General features: G+C 41.6%; 1 protein-coding gene across 3 annotated transcripts in view; it reads left to right on the top strand.

The window, feature by feature from the left end:
• The window catches only part of hdac4 (histone deacetylase 4), a 198,068-nt gene that overhangs the window by 46,213 nt on the left and 131,502 nt on the right, over positions 1–20,353 (top strand). The window lies entirely within an intron of this gene.

A 20,353-nucleotide genomic window follows, 5' to 3' on the forward strand; every position in this document is an offset into this window, starting at 1 on the left:
GAGAGAGGGCAAGAGAGAGAGAGGGAAAGGGTGGGAGAGAAAGAAAGGGAGAGAGAAGCAGAACAGTGTGTGAAACAGACTGGAAAGAAACAAAATGGAGAGAAGAAAAGGAGACAGGGAAGGGAGGAATAGGTGGAGTGAAGGATGGTGTTGAGGCTTTGGCTGAAAGAGGAGTGCAACACGACTGTTCCCTTGGCATAATGCTGTTGTCTGATGTTTAAAAGCCTTACATTGATTTATTTGACCTATGACTCTAAACTGTCTGTTAGCTGACTGGCAGATGGAGTGGGGTTGAATGTGAGTTAGGTTGGATTCAGTTTGTGGTTGAGTGAGGTTTGGTGGAGTGTAGCGCTTCATGTAAAATAAGTGATACGCTACAGTAATGCGGAGCCTAAGGACTGAGTCGGGCGTGTTTGACTGTGGGTTTATCCACTGGGTGTAATCTCTGTAAGAGAGAGACAGATCACTGTGTTTACATACCGTGCATCCATGTGAGAGACAGATAGAGGTAGGGGTGGGCAGGAGAGAGGGAGGATAGGAGGAGGAGAAGAGAGGTAGAGGGGCGTAAAGAAGGGGGGGAAGGGAGATAGCTTGAGAAAGGAGAGAGAGGAGAGAGAGAGGAGAGAGAGAAGGAAGTGGGAGAGAGGCAGCATACATACTCTTGGACAAATGTAACATGTATGCATGCAAAGGACACAGACGTATACGACTCTCAGCCCCCTACCCCTTTTACAACCACGCGCTCTCTGACCGTAACACCAAACACTCCACAACAAACGCAACCCACATAACGACCAAAGCAATTGGTCCGTCCACCTACTGTCCGTCCACCTACTGTACTCCCTTCTTCCCACTCCAGCCAACCAGTAGTCTCGCTCCAGGGGTCGTCAGGGAACTACTTTCCCCCCTAAAGCATCTGTGTGGGTCATTGGCTCCGTGATATAATGTCAGGGGATTCCACACATGGTAATCCCTAATCCCCACTGTGGAGGGATACCAGTCCAGTAGCTTCTGTGGTTTAACCTGCGCTATAAATATATCCAATTTCTATGATCTTTCCCATGATCCTGTGTTTGTTGATTGAGGCCTCTTGGAGTAGGCAGAGCTTGTCCCCTAGACTCTGCTGATCTAAGGTCAGTTTTGTGTCACTGTTTCTTAATGTAGTCTCCCAGCCTAGTTTTATGTGGTACCTTCCTCTGTAGTACACCCTATAGTGCTTGCACGCAAACACACACACACACATACACACACACACACACACACACACACACACACATAGATGCTTATTTGTGAGGGCGTTTGTGTGTCTCTACATATGATTATATATTTATTTGTTTATTTGGTATGGGGTCCACAAAAAACACAAAACATGACAAGTAACAGAACACTGATACACTGGTAGACAAGAACAGTCACACAAATGTAAAATACAACGATATACAAACAATCCAACTAAGAAATTATACAAACAATACAACAGCAAAAATATGTGTTTCGTGTGTTTGCGTGTTTGTGTGCGTGCCCCCTCACAGTCCACGCCTTTCCACAAGATGTTGTTTAATAATTTCCTTTAAGGTAATTTTGCGGTTTGCTTGAGTTAGTGGAAATGGAAGGAAGTTCCATGTCGATCATGGCACGGTATAATACTGTGCGTTGCCGTGAATTCGTTTTGGACTTGGGGATTGCGATGAGACCACTGGTGGCATGTCTTGTTGGGTATGTATTGGTGTCTGAGCTAAATGTTATTTGATTTTGCAAACAATCTGGAATTTTCATCACAGTAATATTTCTCATAAAAACTAGAAGAGAATCAGTTAATCTCTCATCAACCCTCAACCAAGAAAGACTATCATGCATGTTGTTCATGTTAGTTCTGTATGTGCAGTTAAGGGCAAGGCGTGCTGCTCTGTTTTGAGCCAGCTGCAGCTTTTTATAGGTCTTCCTATGTTGCACTTGACCATATTACCGGACAGTAATCAAGATGGGACAAGACCAGAACCTGAACAACTAGTACAGTTGATGTTTGTGCCAAAAACGCAGAACATCTTCCCAACAACTTTGTCAATATGACTTGACCATGATAACTGACCATCCAATGTTACTCCTAGGAGTTTAACTTGCTCAATGGACACACTCTTTATGCACCACTCCAGTTGAGGTTTAGGTCTTAAATAATGTTTTGAACCAAATACAATGCTTTTAGTTTTAGATGTATTTAAGATAAGTTTATTATTAATCACCCATTCTGATACTGACTGTAACTCCTTATTAAAATGTTTAGTGATATGGCTGTTGGCGTGCTCAAATGTGTCTGTGTGCGTGCGTGCGTGCGTGTGTGGACCATGTTGGGTGGGAGCGTTTAACCAGAAATGTTCTGCAACAATTACAGAGAGAGCGACGACTCCTATTAGCTGACCTAATTGCCTCCTAGCGGCGTTTCAGCGACAGCGTTATACATTAGGCTTTGTTTACTGTTAACATATCATGTCTAAACGCCGCCGTCAGAGATTGTGCTTTGTCCTGCCTATCTAGGAGGGAGTTTGGTATACGCTGTGCTAGTGGAGTGAAAGGTTGTGTTCTGTGTGGCATTCGATTTGAGTGGCCAGTGTATGTTTTCTGTGTTAGGCTTAAGAAAAAAAGCATAAGGATGTTGTATTGTCACATACACCGGAGAGGTGCAGTGAAATGTGTTGTTTTGCAGGGTCAGCCACAGCAGTACGGCGCACCTGGAGCAAATTAGGGTAAAGTGCCTTGCTTAAGGGCACATCGACAGTTTTTTCACCTTGTTGGCTTGGATATTCAAACCAGCGACCGCTAGGCTACCTGCCGCCCTTATAAATTAATAATAAAACTAATAATTGTAAAAAGCATAAGCTGGTCACCAGGGTACCAGCATGTGTTGGTCACCCACAAAACCAGCATCAAGTCACATTATGCTGGCTTACAAATCCAGCCTGGAACTATCATGCATTCAGAATGAAGCAGCTTGGGGTGTGTGTGTGTTTGTGTGTGCGTACTTAAACGTGTGTCTGTGTGTGTGCATTCATGCCTGCGTGTTGGGTTGCGTGTATGCCTTTCCCTCATACAATGCTCTGTACAGTTCTCCACTTGCGTACCAGGGTCCATCTTAATAGTCTACAATGGCTTCTCCTCTCCTCATCTCGTCTGATCTGAAAACACAGGCCAGGTGAAAGCAATATGGAGAAAATGTACTGATACTCTACTTCCATCTTTCCAATTCTTTCATGCCGACGCAGCAAGAGGAAAAGGTGACTTGAAAAGGACGCCACTCTGCACTATTGAGACGCAGCCCGTTAGCTGGTTAGCTTGTTTCGCTAACCCAATCCCCAAGCCTCTAGCCCATATAGCTCTCTTTGGCATTCTAGTGTGGTAGCGTGGTTATCCCCTGAGTGCCCTGGTTGTTTAGCAGTGATTACACTGGCTCTCTCTGTGGCTCTCTCTGTGGCCCCTACAGTGGGAGAATGAGTGGCTGTAATTGGGTATTCATTCCCTGGGCCCTGGCCTTAGTACCGCCAGCCATTGATTGCCGCGGCTCTTCTCTACTGCACTTGTATTAATGGGATGAGTTTGAATGGAGCCAGCTAGCCACTGCCACTCGTAACACGAACACTCCTCTCCAGTGCCACAGTGGCATAACGGATGCATTTTTCTGCTTTACTCGCCTTTATGGGTTGTGTGTATGTGTGCGAATACGCGTGTGTCTGTGTGTGTGCGTGTGTCTGTGTGTGTTTGTGTGTGTGTGTGTGTGTGTGTGTGTGTGTGTGTGTGTGTGCAAGTCTGTGTGTGTGTCTGTGTGTGTAGATCCTGGCCTGGAAATTGCCGGCCGCAGGGTGGAAGAAGTGATGGAGCACGTGGCGGCCGTGTCTCCTGTAAACGAGAGCAGTGTTTAGTCTGAGGTGAACCCTTCTTTGGCCGGCACGGTAGAGCAGGCATTCTGGGTATGAAAGGACCCCTCGCTCGCCCAAAGATCTGTGGCTGTGCAAGCCTGCAGACTATACTCAAAGAAGAGTTCTTAGAGGCAGACGCCATGAGCTACCCCTGTGAGCACAAGATGTTGAAATTATATTTTAGGTTAAAAATAAATTGAAAATAGGTATAGGTAATGGTAAATAGGTAATGATGGTGTTATAGATCAGAGTCGCAAACTGCACAGTTAATTACCATGAAGTGCTTAGCTATAAATGGTTTATGAATGGGAAAATAGATTTGACTTTACTTTGACTGCACAGAATTCATACATAGACCCTTCATGTGTGCGTTATAGACCAGTATGACTACCTTCATTGTGATGTAGAGGAGGGCTGGTAATGAGTTACAAAATAGTTATGATAGACCTTCAACTACATGATTTGATCCATAAAATGTACAGTGAGGATTCAACCCTGTGGGGATCTTCATGCAACATTGACCTCAGTGAGGAGAAGAAGAAGGTAAGTTACAGTATAGGTCTATATCGACCTTTGTGGGAATTGGGGCTTGAACAGGCTATATATTGAAAATAGGTATATTTGGTTGAAAAGATGTTGAAAATACGTATTTTTTCATTATTGTGCTATTTGGGACCACACTTGAGTATCGAGGGAGAGATGCGTAGTTATAATGTGATGTAAATACATATTGTATGCACAGACTACCTACTGGTGATAGAATAGGTAACTAAAACTTTAAATGTACTTATTTGTCAAGAGGGATAGTGTGTGGAAGGAAATTAGATGTAATCTAGCTGACATGGGCCTGTTAAGATACTTAGAAAATACAACCTTCCTTGCTTCCTTCCTTGAAGTTATCACAGATCTTACGAGGTTGTAGAGTGAATTTGTAGTGTGGAAGGAATTATACATTCTAAAGGTATTTGAACAAGGCTCTGGAGGGAAATTATGATCAGTCTACTGATGCCCTGCACTTGGGCTTCAACAAATCCCTTGGAAAGTATAGATGTTATAGTATTTGCAGTTTCTAAAAGGACACATTTGTAACGTAGACGCATGGAGTCAGGAAGCAGGTGCAGTTAGTGAGTTTAATAACAACGAACATGGAACGATAACAAAACATGAGAAGCTTCTGACATGGAAACACAAATAATACTACCTGATGACTGATGACAAAAGAGTCCTATATAAAGGGCAAGTAATCAAGGGAGTAATGAAGTCCAGGTGTGACTGATAATGAGACGCAGGTGTGCGTAATGATGGTTGCCAGGTGTGCGTAAAGGTGGGTTGCCAGGACCGGTGGTTAGTAGACCGGCGACGTCGAGCGCCGGAGAGCGGGAGTAGATGTGACAGTATTACCTGTTTGGTAACGATTTACTTTGACTACATACCCATAACGCATTCATTACACATTTATAAGCATTTCATGAACATGTTATAACAGGTCCCCACCGCATTATTAAAGATTCATGAAATATATCCATATCTTATCTATAGCGCATTCATGTCATGCTATGCAATAGCTCATATTTAGATGCATTATTACAATGACAGCGTAGTGTCATCGTTATGACTGTTCTCACCACGTTTTGAAAATTATGCTGATACATACAGCCTGCCCTGTACCAGCCCCATTTCCCCCTCTGGCCAGTATACGCACGTGACTTAACTTCTTCTTTCTCACTGAGGTCAATACTTCATGAAGATCCCAACAGGGTTGAATCCTCAGGGTACATTTTACAGATCAAATCATGTAGTACAGGGTCACATAACAATTAGGTTGGCTATAATGGTCTATAACGCACACGTGAAGGGTCTATGTATAAATGTTATGCAGTCAAAGTCAAGTCAAATCTATTTTCCCATTCATAAAGCATTTATAGCTAAAGCATTTATAGCTGGTAATTACCTGTGAGGTTTGCCACTCTGATCTATACCACCAACATTAAAGGTCTATGTATGCAGTCAATGCCATTCTATTTTACCATTCATAAAGCATTTATTAAGTATTTATAAACATGCCTCACTTACCAAAAATAATACGGAAACAACTAGGCTTGGGCAGTATACCGTATAGGCCTATACCGTATACCGTGGTGTATTGAAATAACCACGGTATGATTTTCAATACCGTCAATACCGTTTAAACGGTTTTAGCTTGTTTTTGCATAAATGTGAATATTTGTTTTTAAAGGAAAACTCCACCCAAAAACTATCTTGATACCGGCTGTATTTCTGTATTTTGAAAGTTATACATCTTGAAAACTTGATTGTTGACATGCAAAACATTTTGGGACTATATCAACAATGGACTAATGCTACAAATACAGTACTAAAAGTTATCTTTAAATAAATACTTGAAGTCAACTTGTGCACTTGGTTAATAGATAAAGCAAATTGTGTTCTTCATTTCCCCTGTTGCATAATTTTTTCAATTTAAAGCCATTCCCCAAAGCAGCTGATTGAGCCAGTCACATAGTATTTTTCTTTATAAAGAGCACATGGCGCAAACTGAAGCTTTGTGATGTGACGATCCACTGTTGTGCAGCGCAAGACAGGTGATAAAGTGACACTTGAAATTCTCTACCAATGGTTGCCAGCTAAATATCTTATAACTATAAGTTAACTATCTAAGATGTGTCAAATAAATGATCTCCAGCTCAGGGCTCCAGCTATTCATTTGGTTTGCTAACTTGCTAGCTAATTAGGTAGCTTGCAAGATCAAAATTCTTGGTTACAGCAGATACCTGGATCAAGATCCCTGCTGTCTAATATTTGTTTTGTGTGTGCAGTAAACTGTGAGTACCCTTTTGATATAGTTGTATAAATTTGAGTTGGGTTGTCTGTCCTTGCAATTCGTGAAAGAAATGTTTCATGAATTCTATGACGATTTTGTAACATTTATTGACTGAGTTGTAAAAAGTGTTGACATTGTGCGAGGGGCTTAGCTAGTAGCTGCTACATTAGTGAATAAGGGGTAAATGCTAGCTATCTTACCACCCTGTGTTAGTATGTTTTATGCACTAAAATAGTTATTGCTATGAGTCTGAAATGGGGAATTGAATTTGAATGGTTTGAATATAAATCTTTGTTAAATCTACTCAAGAAAAGTCCAAAAGAAAAATGTAAACAGTTAGTAGGACTCTTCGGCAAAGTCCTAAGCAAATTGCTTTCTGTGCTAGCTAGCTAAATCTGGAAAATGTAAATAAAATGTTCATATTTCCTTTAACATTCTGTGTTGTGTCCATATTATTTTTGATAAGCGAGGCATGTTTATAAATGCTTTATGAGTGGGAAAATAGAAATGACATTACATTGACTGCATATAATTCATACATAGACCTTTAATGTTGGTGTTATAGATCAGAGTCGCAAACTGCACAGTTAATTACCATGAAGTGCTTAGCTATAAATGGTTTATGAATGGGAAAATAGATTTGACTTTACTTTGACTGCACAGAATTCATACATAGACCCTTCATGAGTGCGTTATAGACCAGTATGACTACCTTCATTGTGATGTAGAGGAGGGCTGGTAATGAGTTACAAAATAGTTATGATAGACCTTCAACTACATGATTTGATCCATAAAATGTACAGTGAGGATTCAACCCTGTGGGGATCTTCATTCAACATTGACCTCAGTGAGGAGAAGAAGAAGGTAAGTTACAGTACAGGTCTATACCGACCTTTGTGGGAATTGGGGCTTGAACAGGCTATATATCAGCATCATTTTCAAAACGTGGGTTGGCCTTTCGGCATTTTCACTAACACTGGTACGGCAGAAGCACACTTTTGAGAACAGCCATAAGGATGACACTACGCTGTCATTGTAATGATGCATCTATTAAGATACCTAAATATGAGCTCTTGCATAGCATGACATGAATGCACTATAGATATGATATGGATATACAGTATTTAATTTACCTTTAATAATACAGTTGGGACCTGTTATAAAATTTTCTTGAAATGAAATGTAGTCAAAGTAAATCGTTAGCGCGATATAGAACTACAATTTGAACTGTCTTGTTTAGCCACTCTGACATTCCAGTGAATGTGGGTTGATCAGTCTCTCCAGCTCAGACCAGTCCTTGTTCTCTCTGACACTGGTGGAGTAGTCACTCTTAATTACTTTATTACTCCCTAACCTCGGAGGGCATCCAGGGTTAACAACTCCCCTGTTCCCATACGACTGCATGGCGTCCGTGCCATTGGAGGGTAACCGCCAAACCTTTTGTCAGGGCCCAGAGAACAAACCCCTGTCTGTGGAACCGAGCTAACTATGGACTGCTGCGAACGTCATTGCCACGCCATCGCCCTGACGCATCAATAGCTACAAGTCCCCGAGAGCAGAAATGGTATTGCCCTAGTTAGTTAGAGAGATGGGGGTTGTGGCATAGTGGCTCTTCTCCCAACTATGCCTTTCTGGGTGAGGACGCATACCACTTTGAGCTGTTTGTGAAAAGTGGAGGGCTGGGAAAGTGTGCGTTAATGGGAGATGTTTGAGGGTGCTGCGCAATAGACAAAGGGGCCTGGAAGTTTCTGAAGGAGCTCAATGTGTGGAATGATTCTCTCCGAAGGCCCTGTTTGACCTGCTTTCATCCAAATGAAGCTTGTGTTGGTTTGACCTTGTGTTTGTTGCTTGTTTGTGTGTGGAAACACTGACATGTGTGAGAATGTGTGTGTTTGTGTGTGTGCGTGCTTGCACACATCACATGGGTGGAAGTTTACTGCATGTCATTGGATGACAATTAGACTGAATGGGCTATGTTTGGAACTGGTGGACATGAAACCTGGGGAAACAGTGACTACTGCTGTGGAACTGCTGGATATGTGTAGTTGAGGTACTGAGAAGCCAATGGGCAACCAGTCTCCGAAGGCTACCTGACAGACTTGACCAGACGGACAGAAGGTCAGAGGTCAAGATAGGCGTGTCGCTCAGTGGGACAGCTCTCCATAGAGCAAGGCTCCAAAATCACTGGCACACACCATCCCCACTGCGACTGTAGTCTGTATGTCTTAGCCCCACCCTTCTCTGCATGCCGCCCTAAGGGAGGTATAGTGTTGCAGCCCGTGCTGAAATCCGCCCGGTGCCAAAGAGGCCATTGGTCATCTCAGCAATAGTCCACAACTGTGCCACCCTGTGATTGGTCAGTCGGGAGGCCAGGGCACCTCTGATAGGGCAGACTTCAATGCTCTTGTTTTGTTGCACAGGGTATCTCGTTAACTGGCATTGGTCTTGGGACCGTGCCAGGTGGCACTCCTCATAGTAGAAATCGATTAGAGAAAGAAACTGATATTCTATACCTTGGTGTTCTTTCTCTCACCGTGGACTCAAAATTTGAGTTGAAAGCATCCACATAATATTCCAGGAGTTTGTGCATGTGCATTTGTATGCGGGTTTGTGTGTGTGAAACATCCATGATTCTGCTAATGTGTGTGCATATGGGTCATGTGCATCCTTATGTGTGCATGCCTTGATGTAATACTGTTGTTTTAGTATCTTCTCTCTCTATCCTAAGCTTGCTGTTTTTCCACAGTATATCAGTGTTTTAAGCGCTAGGCAAACTAAGTCTGCAGAAATGCAACCACTGATAGAGAATTCAGTGAGTTCCATTTGGAGGGAAATGTTTTGAACTGACGTGTGCCAGGGCACTTGTACATGTATTACACTCTGAATGTTACTTGTGTTAGTTCTTCTAATGGAACACATAAATGGTTTTCAGTCCCAATTATTGACTGAGTCACTCTGTTTCATGAAAGGATGTGATGAAAAAGATATGATAGATAGTCAGGGTATCTTTGTTTTGCATACACTCATGGTGAGATGAGAAGACGCATAGAGTTATTGAATGGAGTACAGTGTTAAAATGGTAGCTTCGCTGTTTACTGTGTGTGTGTTTACTGTGTGTGTGTGTGTGTTTACTCTGTGTGTGTGTGTGTGCATAGACAGACCTGCAGGACCTCTCTGGGGGCTGATTTAGGCGTGATGTATAGCCAAGTGGTGGCCCAAGTGTCCCTTCCCACAATGCAACGGGCTTCGCCCAGCGATCCCAGGGAATCAATCTCCATCAGCTACGGCAGCATGTCTCCTTCAGTCAGCGACACCTCTGCAGAGCACACACACACACACACACACATACTGCCTCTCTCTCTCACACTCACACACAGTCTCACACTCACACACACCACACACACACTGTAAGTGCTGTGCGTGTCAGCAAATCCCCGCCGCTAAACTCATGTTGCAGTGGGATTGTTTTTTGCTCTGTTGCCATGTTGCATCATTCCAACCCAGTGTGTGTGGACCCAAACTGCAGCTCTGAGAGTGTGAGTGTGCATGCACTCGCGCTGCTCATTGGGCTTGTGCATGAATACATGTTTGTGGATCTGTCTGCCTACAGTGCCTTCAGAAAGTGTTCACACCCCTTGACTTTTCCCACATTTTGTTGTTACAGTCTGAATTTAAAATTGATTAAATTTAGATATTTTGTGACTGACCTATACACAATACCCCATAATGTCAAATGATGGAGTATTTTTTTACAAATTAATTCAAAATGAAAAGCTGAAATGTCTTGAGTCAATAAGTATTCAACCCCTTTGTTATGGCAAGCCTAAATAAGTTCAGGAGTAAACATTTGCTTAAGTCACATAATAAGTTGCATGGACTCACTCTGTGTGCAATAATAGTGTTTAACATGATTTTTGAATGACTACCTCATCTCTGTACCCCACACATACAATTATCTGTAAGGCCCCTCAGTCAAGGAGATTCAACCACAAAGACTAGGGAGGTTTTCCAATGCCTCGCAAAGAAGAGCACCAATTGGTAGATGGGTAAAAAAAAACAGACATTGAATATCCCTTTGAGCATGGTGAAGTTATGAATTACCCAGTCACTACAAAGATACAGGTGTCCTTCCTAACTCAGTTGCCGTAGAGGAAGGAAACCGCTCAGGGATTTCACCATGATGCCAATGGTGACTTTAAAACAGTTACAGAGTTTAATGGCTGTAATAGGAGAAAGCTGAGGATGGATCAACAACATTGTAGTTACTCCACAGCACTAACCTAATTGACAGAGTGAAAAGAAGGAAGCTTGTACAGAATACAAATATTCCAAAACATGCATCTGTTTGCAACAAGGCACTAAAGTAATACTGCAAAAGAAAATGTGTCAAAACGATTCACTTTTTGTCCGAAATACAAAGTGTTTGGGTCAAATCCAATACCACACATTAATGAGAACCACTCTCCATATTTTTAAGCATAGTGGTGGCTGCATCATGTTATGGGTATTCTTGTAATCGTTAAGGACTGGGGAGTTTTTCAGGATAAAAAAGAAACTGAATGGAGCTACGCACAGCCAAAATCCTAGAGGAAAATCTAGTTTAGTCTGCTTTCCACCAGACAATGGGAGATTAATTCACCTTTCAGCAGGACAATAACCTAAAACACAAGGCCGACTCTACACTGGAGTTGCTTACCAAGAAGACAGTGAATGTTCCTGAGTGGCCGGGTTACAGTTTTTACTTAAACCTACTTGAGAATCTATGGCAAGACCTGAAAATGGTTGTCTAGCAATGATCAACAACTAATTTGACAGAGCTGGAAGAATTTTGAAAAGAATAATGCACAAATATTGCACAATCCAGGTGTGGAAAGTTCTTAGAGACTTACCCAGAAAGACTCACAGCTGTAATCGCTGCCAAAGGTACTTCTACAAAGTCATGACTCAGTGGTGTGAATACTTATGTAAATGAGATTTCTGTTTTTCAATACCACTCCTTTGCAAATGTTTCAAAAAACATATTTTCACTTTGTCATTATGCGGTATTGTGTGTAGATGGTGAGAAAAAATCAGTTTTGAATTCAGGCTGTAACAATACAATGTGGAATAAGTCAAGGGGTATGAATACTTTCTGAAGGCACTGTATGTGTGTGTTTGTGTATGTGTGTGTCCATGCTTTTGTGCATGTTCAAATGTGTATGGATTTGTCTGACTGCATACAGTGCCTTCGGAAAGTATTCAGACCCCTTTACTTTGTCAACCTTTTATTAGGTTACAGCCTTATTCTAAAATGGTTTAAATTGTTTTTTTTCCCTCATCAATCTACACACAATACCCAATAATGACAAAGCAAAAACATGTTTTTATAAGTTTTTGCTAATTTATTAAAAATAAAACCCGGAAATATCACATTTACATAAGTATTCAGACCCTTTACTCAGTACTTTGTTGAAGCACCTTTGGCAGCGATTACAGCCTCGAGTCTTCTTGGGTATGACGCTACAAGCTTGGCAGACCTGCATTTGGGGAGTTTCTCCTATGCTTCTCTGCAGATCCTCTCAAGCTTTGCCAGGTTGGATGGGGAGTGTCGCTGCACAGGTATTTTCAGGTCTCTCCAGAGATGTTCGATCGGGTTCAAGTCTGGGCTCTGGCTGGGCCACTCAGGGACATTCAGAGACTTGTCCCGAAGCCACTCCTGCGTTGTCTTGGCTGTGTGCTTAGGGTTGTTGTCCTGTTGGAAGGTGTACCTTCACCCCAGTCTGAGGTCCTGAGCGCTCAGGAGCAGGTTTTCATCAAGGATCGCTCTGTACTTTACTTCATTCATGTTTGCCTCGATCCTGACTAGTCTCTCAGCCCCTGCCGCTGAAAAACATCCCCACAGCATGATGTTGCCACCACCATGCTTTACCATAGGGATGGTGCCAGGTTTCCTCCAGACGTGACGCTTGGCATTCAGGCCAATGAGTTGAATCTTTGTTTCATCAGACCAGAGAATCTTGTTTCTCATGGTCTGTTGAGTCTTTAGGTGCCTTTTGGCAAACTCCAAGCGGGCTGTCATGTGCCTTTTACTGAGGAGTGGCTTCCGTTTGGTCACGCTACCATAAAGGCTTGATTGGTCGAGTGCTGCAGTGATGGTTGTCCTTCTGGAAAGTTCTCCCATCTCTACAGAAGAACTCTAGAGCTGTGTCATAGTGACCATCAGGTTCTTGGTCACCTCCCTGTCCAAGACACTTCTCCCCCCATTACTCAGTTTGGCCGTGCGGCCAGCTCTAGGAAGAGTCTTGGTGGTTCCAAACTTCTTCCATTTAAGAATGATGGAGGCCACTGTGTTCTTGGGGACCTTCAATGTTGCAGACACAATCCCGTCTCGGAGCTCTACGGACAATTCCTTCGACCTCATTTTGCTCTGACATGCACTGTCAACTGTGGGACCTTATATAGACAGGTGTGTGCCTTCCCAAATCATGTCCAATCAATTGAATTTATCACAGGTGGACTCCAATCAAGTTGTAGAAACATCTCAAAGATGATCAATGGAAACAGGATGCACCTGAGTTCAATTTCGAGTCTCATAGCAAAGTGTCTGAATACTTATGTAAATAAGGTATTTCTGTTTTTAATTTTTAATACATTTGCAAACATTTCTAAAAACCTGTTTTCACTTTGTCATTATGGGGTATTGTGTGTAGATCGCTGAGTAAAAAATAAATAAATTTCCAACTTAGAATCTGGACATTGGGCGTTTTACTTCACTCAGCCCCAAAGCGTCTCTCCGTTTCTCTCCGTAGAAGTCTAATTATTTCGCTCTGACCCATTTCTGTTTTGTAATTCGGTAAAGCACGGTGGTGGCAGCATCATGCTGTGGGGATGTTTTTCAGTGGCAGGGACTGGGAGACTAGTTTATTTCTACGTCTGTCAATCTTATCGAATGTATGATTTAGGTCGCCTGCTAAAATAATAGTTCCTGTCTGGATTTGATCTAATATAGCTTGAATTCTATATAAAAACACCAAATGTGCCCCTGGTGGGATATACAATGACATAAATGTGTATTTTTCACCAAGTAATGTACAATTCAACATTAGAAAATGGCCTTCTTGATCCGTGTGCTGGGATATAAGGGAAAAGGGTGTATTCTTATTCATCAGGATGCCTACACCTCTGCTGTTGCTACAGTAGGTGGCAGCATAGGCCTCTCCAACCCAGCTCCTCTTTAAATATTACATTTCTCATTTTTTTAAATGTAACTCTTGCAGAATAATCACATCTGCTGATAATCTCTTTAAGTGTTCAAGAACCATATGCTTTTTTCCCCCATCATGAAACCTGTGCACATTCCTAGTAATAAGTTGTATTTTGTTGGTCTTTACTTGTATAGAGTCAAAGTTAACCTTGTCTGTTCTGTCTATCATTGAATAACCAGATAAAACATTTTAGCAGACATGTCATATGAGGGCGGTGGGCATTCCATGGAATGGGAGAGTCATAGTATGAATACATAGTTATTGTATACATTACATATATAGAGCATGGGAGTATGTGGGCTGAGCAGGCATTGAACAGAGAACACTCAAAAAACATAAAGCAAAGTACTTCTTTGTATTTTGAGGTGCTATACCTATTTAGGGTTTTTTAAGATCCAACTCCTGTCCTAATGTACCGACAGACTGTGGATTATGTCATTGTACATACATTGGAGGAAGACAGCCACTTAAGTACCTTGTAAATGTAATTAAAGTATAGTAGCTGGTGGGGGTCTACTTTGGGAGAGTGGGTCCACTGAGTGACTGAAGTGGGATGAATGGAGGCCTCACACACACTTCAGAGAAGTGTCAGAAGCCCTCCCAGTCACCCCATCCCAATCCCTCAGATAAAGCCCCTCTCCACTCTCACCAATAACCACCATTGAATCTTAACTGTAATGACAAACAAGGAATAATAATGACTCAACGTCATCTCCTAATCTGTCCAGAACTCTTATTCATTTTACAGCAGGTTTGCAAGTAATAATACAATTACATTATAGTATAGTTCAATCCTTCCTTCTCTCTCTCCCAAGCCAAGCCAACCCTTCCCTCTCCACCTCCCCCCTTTATCCCACCCAAGCCAAGATTATCACCCCCTCCCATCCTTGCCCTCCCTTACCCATCCAGGCAAAGTTTATCCCAACCTCCCTTCTTTTCCCACCCTCCCTTCGTCTCAGACACATTTACACTCGTCCATATATCAACTTACTCATCCATTCTCCTTCATTCACATACAACACATCCCCTATGCATCCACACACCCATTCTCTCCCTCCCTCCTACACATATTCATATTCAACCTCCTTCACACTCCCATTCATATGCACAGACACATACACACACATACACCCACTCACACCCTCATGTCCACATACACACACATCCATAGAACAATTATTGACATGTGCTATATGTGACCGACCGGCTTGATTCGGTCTTATGTAGCAACATTTGAAATTGTGTTTTTTACATTGGATAAAAGTAGAGACTCAGAGCTAGAAAATGGTATATCATACACTATAGTAGAGGAACAATGGGAAAGTAATTCTGCTTTGAAAGTTGATAAAGTTCTAATCCCACTTTTTAGTAAATGGCCTTTGAATGTTTTGGTACACCTACTGGAGAGCTCTTCTTTGTCTACACCCATTCAGCATTGTTCACACCCTCTTAAGCCTTAACTCCACCCATCTCTTTAAGGATTCACATGTGAAGCCATGTGCTAAACAGAGTGAGTACGATAGTGTACTAAACAACCAAAGATTTAAAGACTAAAGGCTGGTTTATACTACATCTATCAGCATGTCTGTAGACAGTTGTCACAGTGACATCATGAACATTCTATTGTCGTCCGACATCAAACTTGTTGTCGTTATGAAAAAGTATGAACACAAAAACGACAGGCTGCACGACAGCAGCCTGGTGGTCCAAAATAGCATAACTGGTGTATTATAACACCAATAAACCCATCTGTTTAAAAATGAATTTAGTATATGTCAATCTAGCAAACCAGGCAACTAAAAGCAACTTTATAAACAATGTTTTGATTCATTTCTAGCTTGTTAGCTAGCTAGCTAACGTTAGGTTAGCTTGCTCGCCAGGTCAAATAATGACCATATCATACAGCTGACAACGTCATAACGATAGCCAATTTGTATTCATTATTACAGGAAAATAAACTCATAACAAGATCAGCATTTACAAGTTAATGGTGAGCTAATTACAGAAAATAGCTTACGGTTGTGAGTGTGACGAAATAAAAGCAGGCCATTCTACTGGATAATTTTTGAACTTGGACACTGTCTCTTTGGCCTAATGTTATATCCTAATTTGACTTTGGTGCAGGTCATGTTGTTCTTCACAGTACCGTCTCTGATAAACACACTATATCAAATAAAATAAAAGTGTATTGGTAATGGCTTAACAGATAATAACAAAAGAAAAACAATATTTACATGCCTCAAAAATAATTATTCATTCTAATCAGACAGGTTCTTTACATAGATGATACATTGGAGATAATATAAGGCAAGTACTGGAAACAGTAGAACACTATGAAAAATCTGGGAAACCAGGCCTGCTAGTCATAGCAGACTTCGAAAGGGCATTTGCATTAAAGTACGACTGGGGTTTATATATAAATGCCTGGAGCATTTCAATTTTGGAGAATCTCTTATAAAATGGGTTAAAATAATGTATAGTAACCCTAGGTGTAAAATAGTAAATAATGGCTATTTCTCTGAAAGTTTTAAACTGTCAAGAGGAGTGAAACAAGGTTGTCCACTATCGGCATATCTATTTATTATGGTCATCGAAATGTTAGCTATTAAAATCAGATCCAACAATAATATCAAGGGATTAGAAATCCAGGGCTTGTATGCAAAGGTGTCAATGTACGCTGATGATTCATGTTTTCTTTTAAATCCACAACTTGAATCCCTCCACAGCCTCATAGAAGATTTAGATACATTTTCTAACCACTCTGGATTACAACCAAATTATGATAACTGTACTATATTACGTATTGGATCACAAAAAAATACAATTTTTACATTACCATGTAGTTTACCAATAAAATGGTCTGATGGTGATGTGGATATACTCAGAATACATATCCCAAATGAAATAAATGATCTCACTCCAATACATTTTAATAGATGGTTAGCAAAAATAGATAAGATCTTGCTACCATGGAAAGGTAAATACCTGTCAATTTGTTGAAAAATCACCCTGATTAACTCTTTAGTATTATCCCAGTTTACCTATTTGCTTATGGTCTTGCCTGCGCCTAGCGAACAGTTTTTTAAATTATATGAGAAAAAAAAAATCAATTTTATTTGGAAAGGCAAGCCAGACAAAATTAAATGGGCCTATTTATATAATGAATATGAATTCGGAGGACAGAAATTATTAAATATTAAAGCATTAGACCTATCACTAAAAGCTTCAGTCATACAAAAGTTATACTTAAATCCGAACTGATTCTCTAGCAAATTAGTAAGATTGTCTCACCCAATATTCAAGAATGGCCTTTTTCCCTTTATTCAGATTACAACCTCTCACTTTCAGTTATTTGAAAAGGAAATCCTCTCCCAAATATCACTATTTCTAAAACAAGCCATAGAAAGTTGGTTGCAATTTCAATTTAATCCTACAGAAACTACAGAACAAATAATGCAACAAATATTGTGGTAAAACACAAATATACTAATTAATAAAAATAAAAAACATACTTTTTTGAAGAAAAAAAAATGTATACTCTTTGTAAATGATATCATTGGTAGGACTGGTGGAGTTATGTCGCACATGCAGCTAACAAAAATGGAAATGTCTGCTCTAGCCAAAATTACAACCAAATAATGGCAGCATTACCGCAAAAAATGGAAGAGGAAAGTGGAAAGGGGAAAAAGTAAGGAACTTGTCTGTCGGCCCTGCATTAAAGAACATAATTGGTTAAAGAAAAGTGTGATAAATAAAAAAGTATACCAGTTTCATTTAAGGACTAAAGGATTGACAGCCGTCCCATATACAGTGAGGGAAAAAAGTATTTGATCCCCTGCTGATTTTGTACGTTTGCCCACTGACAAAGAAATGATCAGTCTATAATTTTAATGGTAGGTTTATTTGAAAAGTGAGAGACAGAATAAAAACAAAAAAATCCAGAAAAACGCATGTCAAAAATGTTATAAATTGATTTGCATTTTAATGAGGGAAATAAGTATTTGACCCCCTCTCAATCAGAAAGATTTCTGGCTCCCAGGTGTCTTTTATACAGGTAACGAGCTGAAATTAGGAGCACACTCTTAAAGGGAGTGCTTCTAATCTCAGCTTGTTACCTGTATAAAAAACACCTGTCCACAGAAGCAATCAATCAATCAGATTCCAAACACTCCACCATGGCCAAGACCAAAGAGCTCTCCAAGGATGTCAGGGACAAGATTGTAGACCTACACAAGGCTGGAATGGGCTACAAGACCATCACCAAGCAGCTTGGTGAGAAGGTGACAACAGTTGGTGCGATTTCACCTTTATTTAACCAGGTAAGCCAGTTGAGAACAAGTTCTCATTTACAACTGCGACCTGGCCAAGATAAAGCAAAGCAGTGCGATAAAAACAACACAGAGTTACATATGGGGTAAAAAACATAAAGTCAAAAATACAACAGAAAATATATATACAGTGTGTGCAAATGTAGCAAGTTATGGAGGTAAGGCAATAAATAGGCTATAGTGCAAAATAGTTACAATAGGATTAACACTGGAATGCTAGATGTGCAAGAGATTATGTGCAAATAGAGATACTGGGGTGCAAAAGAGCAAAATAAATAACAATATAGGGATGAGGTAGTTGGGTGGGCTAATTTCAGATGGGCTGTGTACAGGTGCAGTGATCGGTAAGGTGCTCTGACAACTGATGTTTAAAGTTATTGAGGGAGATAAGAGTCTCCAGCTTCAGAGATTTTTGCAATTCGTTCCAGTCATTGGCAGCAGAGAACTGGAAGGAATGGCGGCCAAAGGAGGTGTTGGCTTTGGGAATGACCAGTGAGATATACCTGCTGGAGCGCAGACTACGGGTGGGTGCTGCTATGGTGACCAATGAGCTAAGATAAGGCGGGGATTTGCCTAGCAGTGATTTATAGATGGCCTGGAGCCAGTGGGTTTGACGACGAACATGTAGTAAGGACCAGCCAACAAGAGCGTACAGGTCACAGTGGTGGGTAGTGTATGGGGCTTTGGAGACAAAACGGATGGCACTGTGATAGACTACATCCAATTTGCTAAGTAGAGTGTTGGAGGCTATTTTGTAAATGACATCGCCGAAGTCAAGGATCGGTAGGATAGTCAGTTTTACGAGGGCATGTTTGGCAGCATGAGTGAAGGAGGCTTTGTTGCGAAATAGGAAGCCGATTCTAGATTTAACTTTGGATTGGAGATTCTTTATGTGAGTCTGGAAGGAGAGTTTACAGTCTAACCAGACACCTAGGTATTTGTAGTTGTCCACATACTCTAGGTCAGACCCGTCGAGAGTGGTGATTCTAGTCGGGTGGGCGGGTGCCAGCAGCGTTCGATTGAAAAGCATGCATTTAGTTTTACTAGTGTTTAAGAGCAGTTGGAGGCTACTGAAGGAGTGTTGTATGGCATTGAAGCTCGTTTGGAGGTTTGTTAACACAGTGTCCAATGAAGGGCCAGATGTATACAAAATGGTGTCGTCTGCGTAGAGGTGGATCTGAGAGTCACCAGCAGCAAGAGCGACATCATTGATATACACGGAGAAAAGTGTCGGCCCAAGAATTGAACCCTGTGGCACCCCCATAGAGACTGCCATAGGTCCAGACAACAGGCCCTCCGTTTTGACACACTGAACTCTATCCGAGAAGTAGTTGGTGAACCAGGCGAGGCAGTCATTTGAGAAACCAAGGCTATTTAGTCTGCCAATAAGAATGCGGTGGTTGACAGAGTCGAAAGCCTTGGCCAGGTCGATGAAGACGGCTGCACAGTACTGTCTATTATCAATCGCGGTTATAATATCGTTTAGGACCTTGAGCGTGGCTGAAGTGCACCCATGACCAGCTCGGAAACCGGATTGCATAGCGGAGAAGGTACGGTGGTATTCGAAATGGTCGGTGATCTGAAGTTTGTCAATGAACATCTGAATGATTCAGAGGAGATCTGGGTGAAAGTGTTGTGGTCAGATGAGACCAAAATCGAGCTCTTTGGCATCAACTCAACTCGCCATGTTTGGAGGCGGAGGAATACTGCCTATGACCCCAGGAACACCATCCCCACCGTCAAACATGGAGGTGGAAACATTATGCTTTGGGGGTGTTTTTCTGCTAAGGGGGCAGGACAACTTCACCGCATCAAAGGGATGATGGACGGGGCCATGTACCGTCAAGTCTTGGGTGAGAACCTCCTTCCCTCAGCCAGGGCATTGAAAATGGGTCGTGGATGGGTATTCCAGCATGACAATGACCCAAAACACACGGCCAAGGCAACAAAGGAGTGGCTCAAGAAAAAGCACATTAAGGTCCTGGAGGGGCCTAGCCAGTCTCCAGACCTTAATCCCATAGAAAATCTGTGGAG

The sequence above is a fragment of the Coregonus clupeaformis genome, chromosome 4, assembly GCF_020615455.1.
Source record: "Coregonus clupeaformis isolate EN_2021a chromosome 4, ASM2061545v1, whole genome shotgun sequence".
In the NCBI taxonomy this organism is placed as follows: domain Eukaryota; kingdom Metazoa; phylum Chordata; class Actinopteri; order Salmoniformes; family Salmonidae; genus Coregonus; species Coregonus clupeaformis.